The following is a 12,355-nucleotide window of genomic DNA, read 5'->3' on the forward strand; positions in this document are numbered from 1 at the left end:
AAGTGTCTGCTGTTTTCTTGCTTTCTGAGTTAAGAATCAATAGGGAAATGGCAAAGAACATTCAGTGCTTAGAGAAGTTGCTTTCTAACTAATTTCTTTCTGAATCCAGCTGTCTCCCCAGAGTATTTTTTTTAAAACTTGCAATGTATATTTATTTTTATAATCTGCTTTTCACCTGAAAAGAATAATAATCTCCATTTACTTTAAGCCTGGCTGAACATGGACTGAGTTCAGAAATTAATTTCTCCCTGCTCTTAGCAGTTAAGCTCTGAAGGACAGATCCTCAGCTGCTATAAATTGTTGAGCTTCATTGAAGGATATTGCCCTACGTCTTTAACCTCTGCAAGCAAATCTCAGCTTAGAAACCATATGAAAATTGATTTTGCTTGTCATGTTATCTTCATTTGGGTAAATGGTGTAACCAATGCACTGTCAACTCAGTCCTGTGAGGCTCTGAGGTCTCCCAGGGACAGAGAAAGTTTCAGCCAGTGAGATGATTTAGACTCCAGGTGAGGGTACTTAGAATCCTCCTGGGAATTACTTTGTACCTTGAGTGTCCAGCTCAGATCTGGCACAGTTTCAATGCTGCCACACTTGAGACTTTTAAAGATCTTGCAAAACTCAAGAGATCAGCATAAAAGTTCTGAGATTATTAAAAAAAAATAACACGTGTTGGCATGCTGTTCACCTCCTGGCTTTGAAACCTGAAGGAATATTCTGGTCTCAAGTGAAAACTATTTTTAGCTTCCCTGATCAGGTTGTTACACAGACACTCACCTCCATCAGACTTTGGGTGAGTTGGCAAGAGGCTGTTCCACGGTGTAGCTCTGTCTGATGGATTTGGAAAAGGATGCTCTCCAGACCATGGCTTGGGAATGAGCTACTTTTGAAGGTTTATATGGCAGAGTGTACTGAGCCTGTTGTCAAGGTATTTGCTCCATAGTTGTAATCTGTAAGGCTGATATAAGCACTGCAAACCTTTGCAATCAGAAACATCTCCTTCTTTGAGATGGAGATGTTTCTGATCTCCTGGAACCTCTTCCCTGGCCTACTTTGTAGTTGGAGCTATGTAGGGGGAAAGTCACTAAAATTGGATTTGGAGGGCATAGATGAGACAAAGATTAAGAAAAATAAAGTGTAATGACTATTCTAATATTTTAGCTTTTTCTGCATTTTCCTGGTCATGCAGCAGCAAACATGTGGAATAGGCCCCTAAGCTCTCACTGCTGCTTCTCTAAACTAGGAAATCTCAAAAAAAAAAAAAAAAAAAAAAATCCATTGGAAAGGACTTCTCAAGGTGTTTTGCTCCATCCCTTTGGCTGCAGGCAGAATGTTGAACCTGTTGGTAAGAATTGCCAATGCTGATGGTTCCATACCCTCCCCAGGCAATTTATTTGTAGCCTTGCAGGTCACATATTCACCCTGGTCTTAAATCACAGTTCCATCAGTGGTGGACTCTTAGGGAGGGTCTGGTGCAGCAGAGGAGCAGCAGGCAGCCTGGTGTGTTCTTGCAGAATATCTCAGCCTCTGTCAGACATGGATGGATCTGCATCTCTGCCCAGCACTGCCAGCTAGGGAGTTAGGGACCTGGCCTCATCTGCCTGGCATATTGCAGGGTAATTTATTAACATCTAATGGACTCTTCTTGTTTCTGTCTCCTTGAGAAAACCAGAGGTTATTTCTCTCCCTTCCCCCACCTCCTGTTCTCTTTCTGAAATGTTAAAGCATCTGGCTGCCTCCAAGCAAGGACAAACTACAAACACATGGGTGTTGGGGGATGTTGGGTTTTTTTTTTCCTCCCCTCCCTCCAGAGCTCTGCAGCTACATGACAGAGCCCTTCTGGAGGCTGTGAATGGCACCTTCTCCCCAGGGCTGTCATTTGATCAGAAACAGCCCCTGACTCTCACTGCTTGATTTAAAGGGTCCTTAGTCCAGGGCTGACCTGATTACCTCATAATAAAATGATGTGGGGCCGTGACACTGAGGCATGATGTCATGGGCCTTGATGTGTCACCAGAAGAAATACAAGCTTCCTGGTGCTGGGACTTTATTACAAGGTGATTTTTGTTCCCCTCTACACTTATTTTTAAGGGCAGGGAGTGTGCTTATCTGTTTGTCCTTCCCCACTGAGACCACCACCAGCACTAATTCTTAAGGCCACCTTGATGGTGCCCCACAGCATCATTCCTACTCTGGGTGGGAGGTCTGAATGTGCCCAAAATGCAGGTACTGGAGCTCTGCACATGCCCTTGCTCATCCAGCAGCTCAGTACTGATCCCAGACACCTAATTAGATTGAAGCCTGAAGTTTCTGGATATCATCCCATACCTTTATTTGAAATGATTTATCATGCTGTCTGATACAATATCTGCAGATGGCTGTTACAAGGCCCTTGTTTAACATGCTGTACACACCCTTGTCCAGTGCAGAAAATCATCTTGGCAACAGAAAGACCAAAGGCTTGGAAACAGTCCTTAAGAATTTTCCTGCACACCAACCTTGCTTTAAGTTGAGAGGAGTCTGCAAGGACTTTGGCTCCTCGGATGGATGCATCAATAGTTGTCATCCTGGATACTGACTTCTGATAGGCTTAAGTGCCCTTTTTATTATTATTTTGTTTTCTAATTATGGTCGGGTAGAATTTGATGAAGTACTTTATAAAAGTAATTTCCAAAATCAGTTGGATCATCTTTTTACTTGGATAGGTCCATGGAGAAATATTCACCTTTATTTTCAAGCCATAATAACAAACAATGCTCTCTGGAGACAATGCTCTTGTCCTTGTCATCCCTGATGAAACTTGCTGTGGTCCTTCATGCTCAGGACCTGAATCTGGCTCCCTTATGGAACACATTAAAATCCTCAGGAGTACAGGATTCAAGGGAGAAGGCAAGGAGAGAGTAAATAGTGCATGGAGAAACAAAAGCCATCTCTAACCAGTGAGCAGAGCAGGATTTTTGGTACTGATTTTGCTGGAAAAATCAGAATCTGAAATGAAAGGTGATAGAATATGCTGCCTAGGTCTATTACTGTCACTTTGCTTGAGCTGGCAGATAATTCATGGCAAGTAATTTATATAGCACTTTTACTTATCCTGCCCTTTATCTCATTTGTGGTCAATTTGTTGGAAGTCTTTCTAATTAGAGTTGTCTTTGCCAATCACGTTTTATTTCTATTAGCTCATTGGCTAAATGCAGCTCTTATCAGCCATTAATGACATATAACTTATAAGAATAGGAAGAATAACTCCTTTAAACTGGAAATAATTTTTGCATTATTTAAGAAAAACGGGAGTCTGATAAAATATATTTTACCAACATAATATTGTTTTAATTTCTGGGGCTTTAAAAGACTTGTTGTATAAAACTGATGTGAATATAAAGCAAAGGGTATCTGAAGGCCAAGGGTATTTTATTCTCTGAATGGGAAAGATAAACATTGTTGTTCTCCCCCACCCCTACCTGTTTTTCTACCACTATCACATTAATCAGCCCAAACTTGTGAAACGTTTGGGATGACCTGTGTCAGCAAAATAAATATATAGTCTATGAAATATTTCCTAGCTCTATACACAATGATAAATTTGAAAACCATTTTCCTTCAGGGGTAGAAACATTAGCCTTAAATGCCTCTATTCCTGCCGGGAAGCTCATTTGCTGCAGTGTTTGCAGAAGAGGAAATACAAAAGAGAGGTGAACAAAGGGGAAGTGGTTGAAAGATTGGAGTGAATTTTAATATTCCAGACAGCAAATGGAAGGCAGGAGGGGGAAAAAAGACAGATAGCAGTGCCACTGAGCTAATGACTGAATGTCCTCAGCCTTTCACCTGGCCTGGGGAAGAAGCTGCTGTAGGAATTTCTCCACCCTGGTAACGGGTGGAGATGGGTTGTGGGTGAGTAGGTGAAAAATAGAATGCTATCACCCTGGTCTGTTGCATATCCTGGTGAATGTTGGCTCAGAGGTATGAGATTAGAGCAAGTCCTGCAGAGATTCCCCCTCATGTCTGTGTTTTGAAAGCAGTGGGTTTGGTTTCTGGGTGCTATCACTCATCCTTACCTACAGGTTCTGGGTTTGGGTACAGATCAGCCTTGTTCAAGGCAGCTGGGGATCTGTCTGCTCAGATTATCAGTGTTATCACAGCAATGTGAGATCAGCATCCAGACCTCAAGTAAAATTTGAGTGAGGGCTTTCTTTATGCTGATTTCCCTACTGACTGACTCCTCTTTATCAAAATAACCTCCAGCAGGTAACTTTGAACCTGATTTTCTCCTCTTTGTTTCTGCCACACTAAATAATTTAACCTCTGAGGGAATGTTGCCTCTCCAAAGCTTTCAGGGGACCAACACAGCAAGACCAAATTGCAATTATGCAGAGATGTCTGTGAGGAAGGAAAGCTGAGTGTTTTCCTAACTGCAGCATCCTCCTACCACCTGGTCCCATTGCTCCAGACAAAACCGTTTTGTGCTTTTCCTTCTGGCAACTGTTTCTCCCTTTCCTTCCCCCTCCTCTTTTTGCCTTCATTACTTTTTCTGCTGAATGTCAGAGTATATTGAAGAAGCAGCAGGTTTTTTTTTTTAATGCTCTTTGGCATAAATATTGTGTGGGGCACAGACAGTACGGGCTGAATCGATCCTGGAGTGGTTGGGAGGTGGGGGCCATTCACGCCTTGAATTTAATTTCACAAATTGATCTATGGAGCTGAAGACAGGTTGCAAGAGACAAACAGCCCTCTGTGCTCTGCTCTGCCATTCCCTGGCCCTCAGAGCAAGAAGGAAACCAAACTCACCGTGAGGATGTTAGGTAGTTTCAGGCCATGCATAAGCAATACCATTAGTAAAGCTGAAGTCATGAAATTCAGGCTCTCTTGGGAGGGAGCCAGGGCTGGATTTGGATTTGGGTTCTGGTTAACCACAAATCTCAACCTTAGACTCAAGCCACTGGTAGATTTGGCAGTCTTTTGTATTATTTGTTTACTAGGATGCAAGCAGTCACATTCATCCGTGCTATTTTATATTTATATAAACACACACACATATATTTTAATCAAGGGTTCTCATTGCTTTATTTTTCTTCTCCATTAAGCTGCCTGTGGGGCAATCCAGGGCAGTCCAGTCATTTGTGCCAGCAGGGAATGCAACCCTATAGCTGGAACTGCTTCATAGTTATGGAAAACAGAGGGGAAAAATTGTGTGTGTGTAGACAAATCCCATTCCTTTCTGTGAGAGTGGGAATGTTCAGACTTGCTTTATGCAACAGGCTCTGGCTGTAAGTGCTCACCCCAAAGGACAGATGCCTTTGGAGCCTTGTCTAAGTTCTTCAGTCACACTGAGCCTTCAAAGGAGGGTGAAAAAAATGCTTTGGGTAGGCTTCCTACTGAGATTTCTCACAGCCTTTCCTCCAGAAAGCTGAAGGCATGGGGGATGCTCCCTGCTACTCACTGTGGCCACTGCTGGTGCCAGCTGGCGTGTCAAGGACAAAGACCATGAAAATGGATAAATGGGATTTGGGGGTAGTAGGGCTGGTGGGTTTTATTTTACATATGTTCATGCAGAGAATGTCTTCATGCTTAACCAATCTCTAGCAAACTTTAAGTAGCAGGTTTGAGAAATAGGACTGGGTTTTGGGTTTTGGTTTTTTATTTTTCTCTATATGTCTTTCAGTTTTCATCTGTTTTCTACCAAATACAGCCCCAAATCAAATCTGATTATAAGATCACCTCAAAAAGCAGAGAGAAAAACATTTCTCGTTTTCTCATAAAGTGCTGGTGGATTTATTTCTTCAGGTTCACTCTGAGCTTTTTTCCTTGTCCCATTGTGCCAGTTTAAACTTTTTCTCCTTTCAAGTATTAAATAAACTTCCAAACAGTGTTTTTAGCAACAGATCAAACACATGGTGGCAACGTGTTCTGAAGTTTCCCATGCCTGACTTTGTTGTTCTAAACCTGGTGTAGGTATGCAATAGCCTAATTTTCCTTATTTCTGTCAGCATTCAGTGCTACTTTCTAGATTTTTCTTTGAGTGATGCTCCCCAGAGTTTATGGCACTGAGCAAATGCTTGCTGTGATGTTCAGCAGTCTGCAGCAAGAGCAGTAGCTTTACCCTGTCCATGCCAACTCTTTTAAAATGATCACTTGCTTCCCTGCTACACAGCTTGCACTTTGCATTAAGTAGGAATTCATAATGTGGTTTCTCTGCTTGGCTGTTGGTTTCACTACCCTGTGAGCTTATGATATAACCAAAATATCTCTGACATAATACACAGCCTTGCTGTGACTTTGAAGCTAGGTTCTTTGCACAAATTTATCCCTGACTTGCATAAAGCAGTTAATCCAGGAGAATACTAAGTATTTTGCATTTTGCCTTCTCCAAGGCAGATTATGCAGTTTCTGCACATGGGGCAGAAGTCAACACAGTAAGAATGGGAAATATTTTCCCTCCTGCAGTTATAAGTATTGATAGAGCCACATGAGAAGAGGCTTTGGCTATGGCAGACCATTTCCTTATGCTTTCCACCTGATGTTTTAGCTTAAAGACATCTTCTAAGTAGGAAATTTTCTGAATTTAGGAATAAATTCATGTCCCAGAAATATTCTTTTCCTCACTACAAATGTACACGTGTCAGTATAAAATGCATAGTGTCAGCACACATTTTTTGCAGGAATGGTCATTGTAGGTGTCACTCTGGGAATATGTAGCACACTCTAGGAAGTTTGCCTAGGGTACAGATATTAGTCTGGAAAGGCATAAAAACCCCAAAACCAAACCTTGCATGACTCACAGACCACCAATTTTGGTTTGAAAGTGCCTAATACAGTTTTCCTATTATAGCACTAAGAAAGCAGCAGGTGAAAGTGTAAAATGGAGTAAATGAAGAAGCAAAGAGAAGTTAGAAGTCACTCTTCCCTGGGCATGCAGCCAATGGCAGTGTCCTCATCCTCTGCCCTGGGCACAGATGGGTTGGGAGCTCTGCTCCCAGGGCTGCTTTTTTGAGACACAGATCCAGCAGCCTACACAAAACCCATCCTGACTCACATTTTGGTCAAGTGTGTGGCCCCGTGGCCAGCAGCAGCTTTGTAAAAGTTTCACAAAGGGAAATGAGCCACAAGGTGTAAAAACAACATCCTGGTGGTGGTGAACTTCATGCCCATTGCAACATCTCCTGGTGCCAATCAGATAGGTTTCACACCTTGTGTCCTTTATCTCTCCTGCCACTGATGCTGAAAGGGCAGAAAAGCCTGAATGAACTCTTACACTTGGCCTGATAGACATCTTTACTTTCAATTACTCTTTTGTAAACAGATTGAGGATAACAAGTGAAGCCATCTCCAATGCCTCTGTCCGAAGCAATGGGTTGCTCAGTAACTGCTTGCACCTGCCTGCTCACCCTTGACTGCAAACTATAATTGTATTTCAAGTCACTTTTTTTTCTTTCTCCCACCCTCCTTTCTGTTAAATGTGAGATAAGTTATCTGCCATGTTGTTTAATGTAGCAAATATCTTCAAGGAAGAAAGTGAGAAGCACTGAGAGATGCCAGTCTTTATTAAAAAATAAGTACATAAACCCATTCCTTGTTTCCAACATCTGTTTTATTTTGCATCTTTCCATTCAAGTCAGGTAGGATGTTCAGGGCTGCATTTCAGGCTTGACATTATCTGGCTTATAATTTTCCAAGTGACACAGCCCACCATGGCTATGGCTTGCCTGAGTGTCAGTGGCCCATGAAGCAATGGCCATTTGTCCTTCAGACACCACCTCCCAGTCATCTTCTGCCATGATTTACAAAGTGCTCCTATTTCTGTGGTGGTGTTTAGACGTGTGGCAGGTTGTGACTCTTGCTGCTCGTCACTTTATTACTCTTCTGCATTTTGCACACAGCAGATCCATGATGAAGTGCCTTCATCTCTTCTTACATCATCTTTCATTCCTGCAGCCCCAGCTGTCTGACACAGGGATGCCTTTTTCCGTGTGTCTACACTGTGTCTCTAGATGGGGGATGCCTCCATAAATAGGGCATAAAAAACATGATATTTTGGCAGTAGTGCTGGTAGCTGAAAATATCTGAGGGTATAAATGTATTATTTTTGCCCAACTTAAAAGCTGTTGCACTTTGCTTGATGCATGTTTTGCCTGGAGGTTGCCGAATTAGTGCTTGGGAGGAGGCAGCGTATTTGCAGCTGATGCACAGGCTCGGTGCCTGATCTCTGTCCCCCCAAACTCCATGACAATATTCCTGTTGCTTTTCATGGAGCTGAATCTAGCCCTTAGCACACAGCAATTACCAATCCTCCTCGAACACTCTGTGCCTTCCCTCTAGACATGATAGAGGTTTTGATTTATTCATCAAAATTCTTCCAGCAGCAAAGAGAAGTGCATCCCCCTGTTTCACACTAATATGCCTGTACAATCACCCCTGCTGCTTAGATGAGGGGCTGATTTCCATGCCAGGAATCCTGCTTTGTGCCAGATCTCCCTTTATTCTTCTTGGAACTTTGAAGATACATTATGATGCTAATTAATTCCTTTCTCAAGAAGAGAGTAATTGCAAGTTTTGGAGGCAACTTCATCAATGCAGGAAATGAAGACAAATAGATGCTCTTTTTCTTTCTTTTCTGATTTCCTTTTTGAAGGCAAAGACCACAAATTGATCTGACTTCTGGGTTCTGTCATTAACCTGTCATGATACAGTCACATGGTCAGATGCAGCTGGTTGCAAGCCAATTCCAAGCTTTAAGTTTGCTTCGTTAAGTAAATTGTTATCTGTAGTTCATCCACATGCTAATTTGACCTCCTGAAATAATCTGATCTCTGGGGCAGGCTACAAATTTTCTTCCTGCCCCTAGGCTGGAGTTCCAGGGCAGAGGGTGCAATTAGACTGCAGCATCACTTACTCTTTCAGTTTACTCTGCAGCTATTTCACTTCCCACCTTTTAATTTCCTCCCACCTTATCCTTATGATGGTCTGGCTGCTTGTCATTTAATTTGCATGGTCAGATCTGTGCCCTTGAGGGGCTGGTCAAACCTCAGCTGCATGCAGCTCCCTCTTTGCATAATAAAATGGTGTCTTCCTCCTCTTTTTGGCTTAATGGATTTGCAAACCCAGAGAAAACCGGAATGGCTGAAGTGCAGAACAGCAAAACAAAGCACTTGAATGCACTGAAGCAAATTGCAATGTTCATTACTGGGAGTTTTTGCTCCACAGGAGCTTTGTGGCCATGCTGAGGGTTGGATTTGGACCTCTGGGATTACCCTGTGTGTATCTTGGGGGGAGGTGGTAGGGAAGCTGTGGCAGAAACTTTCTGTTCTTTATGGATCGTCCCTTGGGAATCCCTTGACCTTTTAGATGCCTGATTTATATAATCCCTCAGAGGTACAGACTAGAGGGGGGGATATTATCAGCCAATTAAAAGGTTCCCTCCTGAGGAGGGTGGAAAATAACATACAGATGATGTATTTTTTATACATCAATTACCATTCTGTTGCCAGATGTTGCAGAGGAAGATCAGGGCTGTAACGTGCTGTGCGAAGCTGCCTCTCCCAGACTGAAACTGGGAAGAGAGAAACCCTGTGGCAGATTCCTGAAGCCATGTGGGCGTTCATGAAATATTTGATGGGTGTGAAATGTACGTTTCTGACAAAAAAACAACCACCAAATCTGTATTGGCCATATCTGTGTTTGCCTACAGCTCTCTGCCAATTGATACTTGGATCTCGATGAACAAATAGATAATTTTTCAAGCTAAGGGGCTGTTATTGCAGTGCTCTTTTCTAGGAATGTCCCAGTTAACACCCATACTACAAAAGCTCTGTGGTATTTGCTCACAGTTTCATCTGATCCACCTCTTTCTTACCTACTTCCAGCTGCTCCTTGCATCCGATATGCTGCCTGTTATCTTCAAAAGAGAATGTCAGAGTGTGTCCTCGTGAAGATATGCAATGCCACAGTATTTACATCAGAGTTTTGGTCACACGTGTCATATGGAAAAGGAGATGCTACAAATGGGAAACAGTTGCTGCAGACTCCAGGGTGTTAGATAAAATACTCTGGAGAGGGTCTTAAGATGAGGAAAAAATTGCCTTTCACAGCTAAAACTGGTTACTTCTGAGGTTTTTAGGTAATTCTGGTTCAGAGAAATTTTTGTAACAGGGAGTTTTCTACCAGAGCATGTAAAGACTGATCTGTGAACGTAGATCTGGAAGAGAGAACAGAGGAGGATTGAGGCAGGACTAGAGCAAGTTTGAGGATGGCAACTGGGAGCTTGGTCCTAGGACATAGCTGCAGGAAATGGCTCCCTTGGGCTTTAGGAGAGATTTTCCCTTTCAGACACTGACATAGCAGAGGTCCTGAGGCTGTTAGGTGGCCTTTGAGTCTCATTTTCCCCTGTGACTCTGGGAACAGTTTCTACACACTTCTTTCTCAAGCTGTCTTTCAGAAGAGGATCCAATTATCACAGCTTCCATCCAGCCATAGTTTTGGTGTCAATATTGGCAGATACTATACTACTACTCATTGCACTTCTTAATCCCAACCTGACAGGTGGGTTTGGACACTTCTGCAGAGGCTGCTGGACTTGATTGGCCCTGTGGGCTATGGAGAGGCCATAGAGGAGGGACAAGGACCCTACCTACACCCTGTGTTGCTGTCATAAGCTGTACAATGTTCTGCATCCCAAACAATTTAGAAGCTTATGGGTTTGCAGACCTGTGGCAAGGTCTCCAGCACAGATGCATCCTGTGGAATGAAAGGTCGTGTTATGCTTCTCTTTTACCATGACTCTGCCTTAGCCCGATGGTGCTCATTAGTTCATGTCCAGTCACTCCTTGGCTAATCCATCAATGCCAGTCATGATGGATGTGCTTGTGAGGAAGGGCGTTGGTGTCTGGGAGCTGCTGAGTGTTCAAAATCCAGGTGAGACAAAAATTTAACCCATTATTCAATGCTCTCAGTGGTGCCAGTTCAGCAGCAATGGTGTCAGGTAGCTTTAGAAAGCAGCACAGATTTGGTCCTGGGTTTGTTCCCCTATGCTCACCCTGGTCCAGTCCAGACTGATCAGATAGAATAATACTTCTCAGGATCCTTTTCCAGTCTGTGATTCTGATGGACACTGCTTTAATTTTATTTTATTTGCTTATGAGCCTGTAGACTGCAGTGGTCCTAACTCAAAGGTCATCCTCTGATTGCTGACCTGGGACTTGTCATTGAGGGTTGTAAACACTGATGTGCTAAAGGTGTTAAATCCTCATTTCAAACTAAACAGTACATCTACCACATAGAGATCCTCCCCTTAAGCTCCAAAAGCTGTGTAGCTGCTCTGGTACAGCTTCTTTGGCCTAGATTATCTGCATGGATGGCTTCATGGACCACAGCATGGCCAGGATATAGTGAAGACTTTTGTGTCAGAGTAAGAGATGACACAACACTCTCAGCTCCTGCACATCACTTGCATCTTTCCCTCTCAGTCGTGCTCAGGAAGACTTCAAACCACTCAGTGTCTCATCACCCTCAGACGTGTGGAAGGGGACCCAACATTGTGGGTCTGGTCCAGGCTGGGGTCACACCCCCCTCTGCTCCTTCACATTGGAGGTGACAATCCAGGCTGCAAAACCCACGACCACTGTTTATTGACACAGAGAAAGACTGACTTGCAAGATAAGGTCCCTCCTGCAAACATCTCTGTGCTTCTCTTAGGGGCCAACTGCTACATCAAAGCAGTGGAGTGCTGACAGCTGTAACCTTTACAAAGAGTAAGAAATGGCCACAAATGACCTGAAGGCAGGCAGACAAAACTCATTCTGAATTCTGGGTGTATTCCATCAAGGAATATGAGTAGGAAAAGCAAATTGGAAATCTTAAGGTGTGTGTTCTGAGGGTGCTGCAGTGCTTGACCCCTGATGAAGCAGTGCAGGGTGGTGTGAGAGGGGCAGAGATGTGCTTGGTGGTTTGGAGAGGAAAAACCAAGTGCAGTCATCATGAGGGATGCCTGAGCTAGGATGCATGTTGCATGACACAGGCAGCAGGTGGGAAATTGAAGAATATGCAATATCTTGTTAGAAAACCATCAAAATGTATTTGCTGCATTTAAAGCCTCAAGACTGCATTCTGTCACACATTTGTGAAGTGCTTTGTGCTGTAAACTTGGACATCACATTTCCTTTCTTTAATATATTCAGTCATTCTCTCCTTCCACTCCTTTACTGCCATGCTCCTGTTCCATCCTGCTGTTTGATGGTCACTTTATACATTTATGGGTTAATATTCCATCACTGAGCTCTTCAGGCCTGTGGTCTGCATCTTAGACCACAATTCGACACCAATTCACCTTTGGCTTAGACCTCAAGTTAGGCAGCAAGGTCGTGGA

Source organism: Calypte anna, chromosome 10, assembly GCF_003957555.1.
Source record: "Calypte anna isolate BGI_N300 chromosome 10, bCalAnn1_v1.p, whole genome shotgun sequence".
NCBI lineage: Eukaryota > Metazoa > Chordata > Aves > Apodiformes > Trochilidae > Calypte > Calypte anna.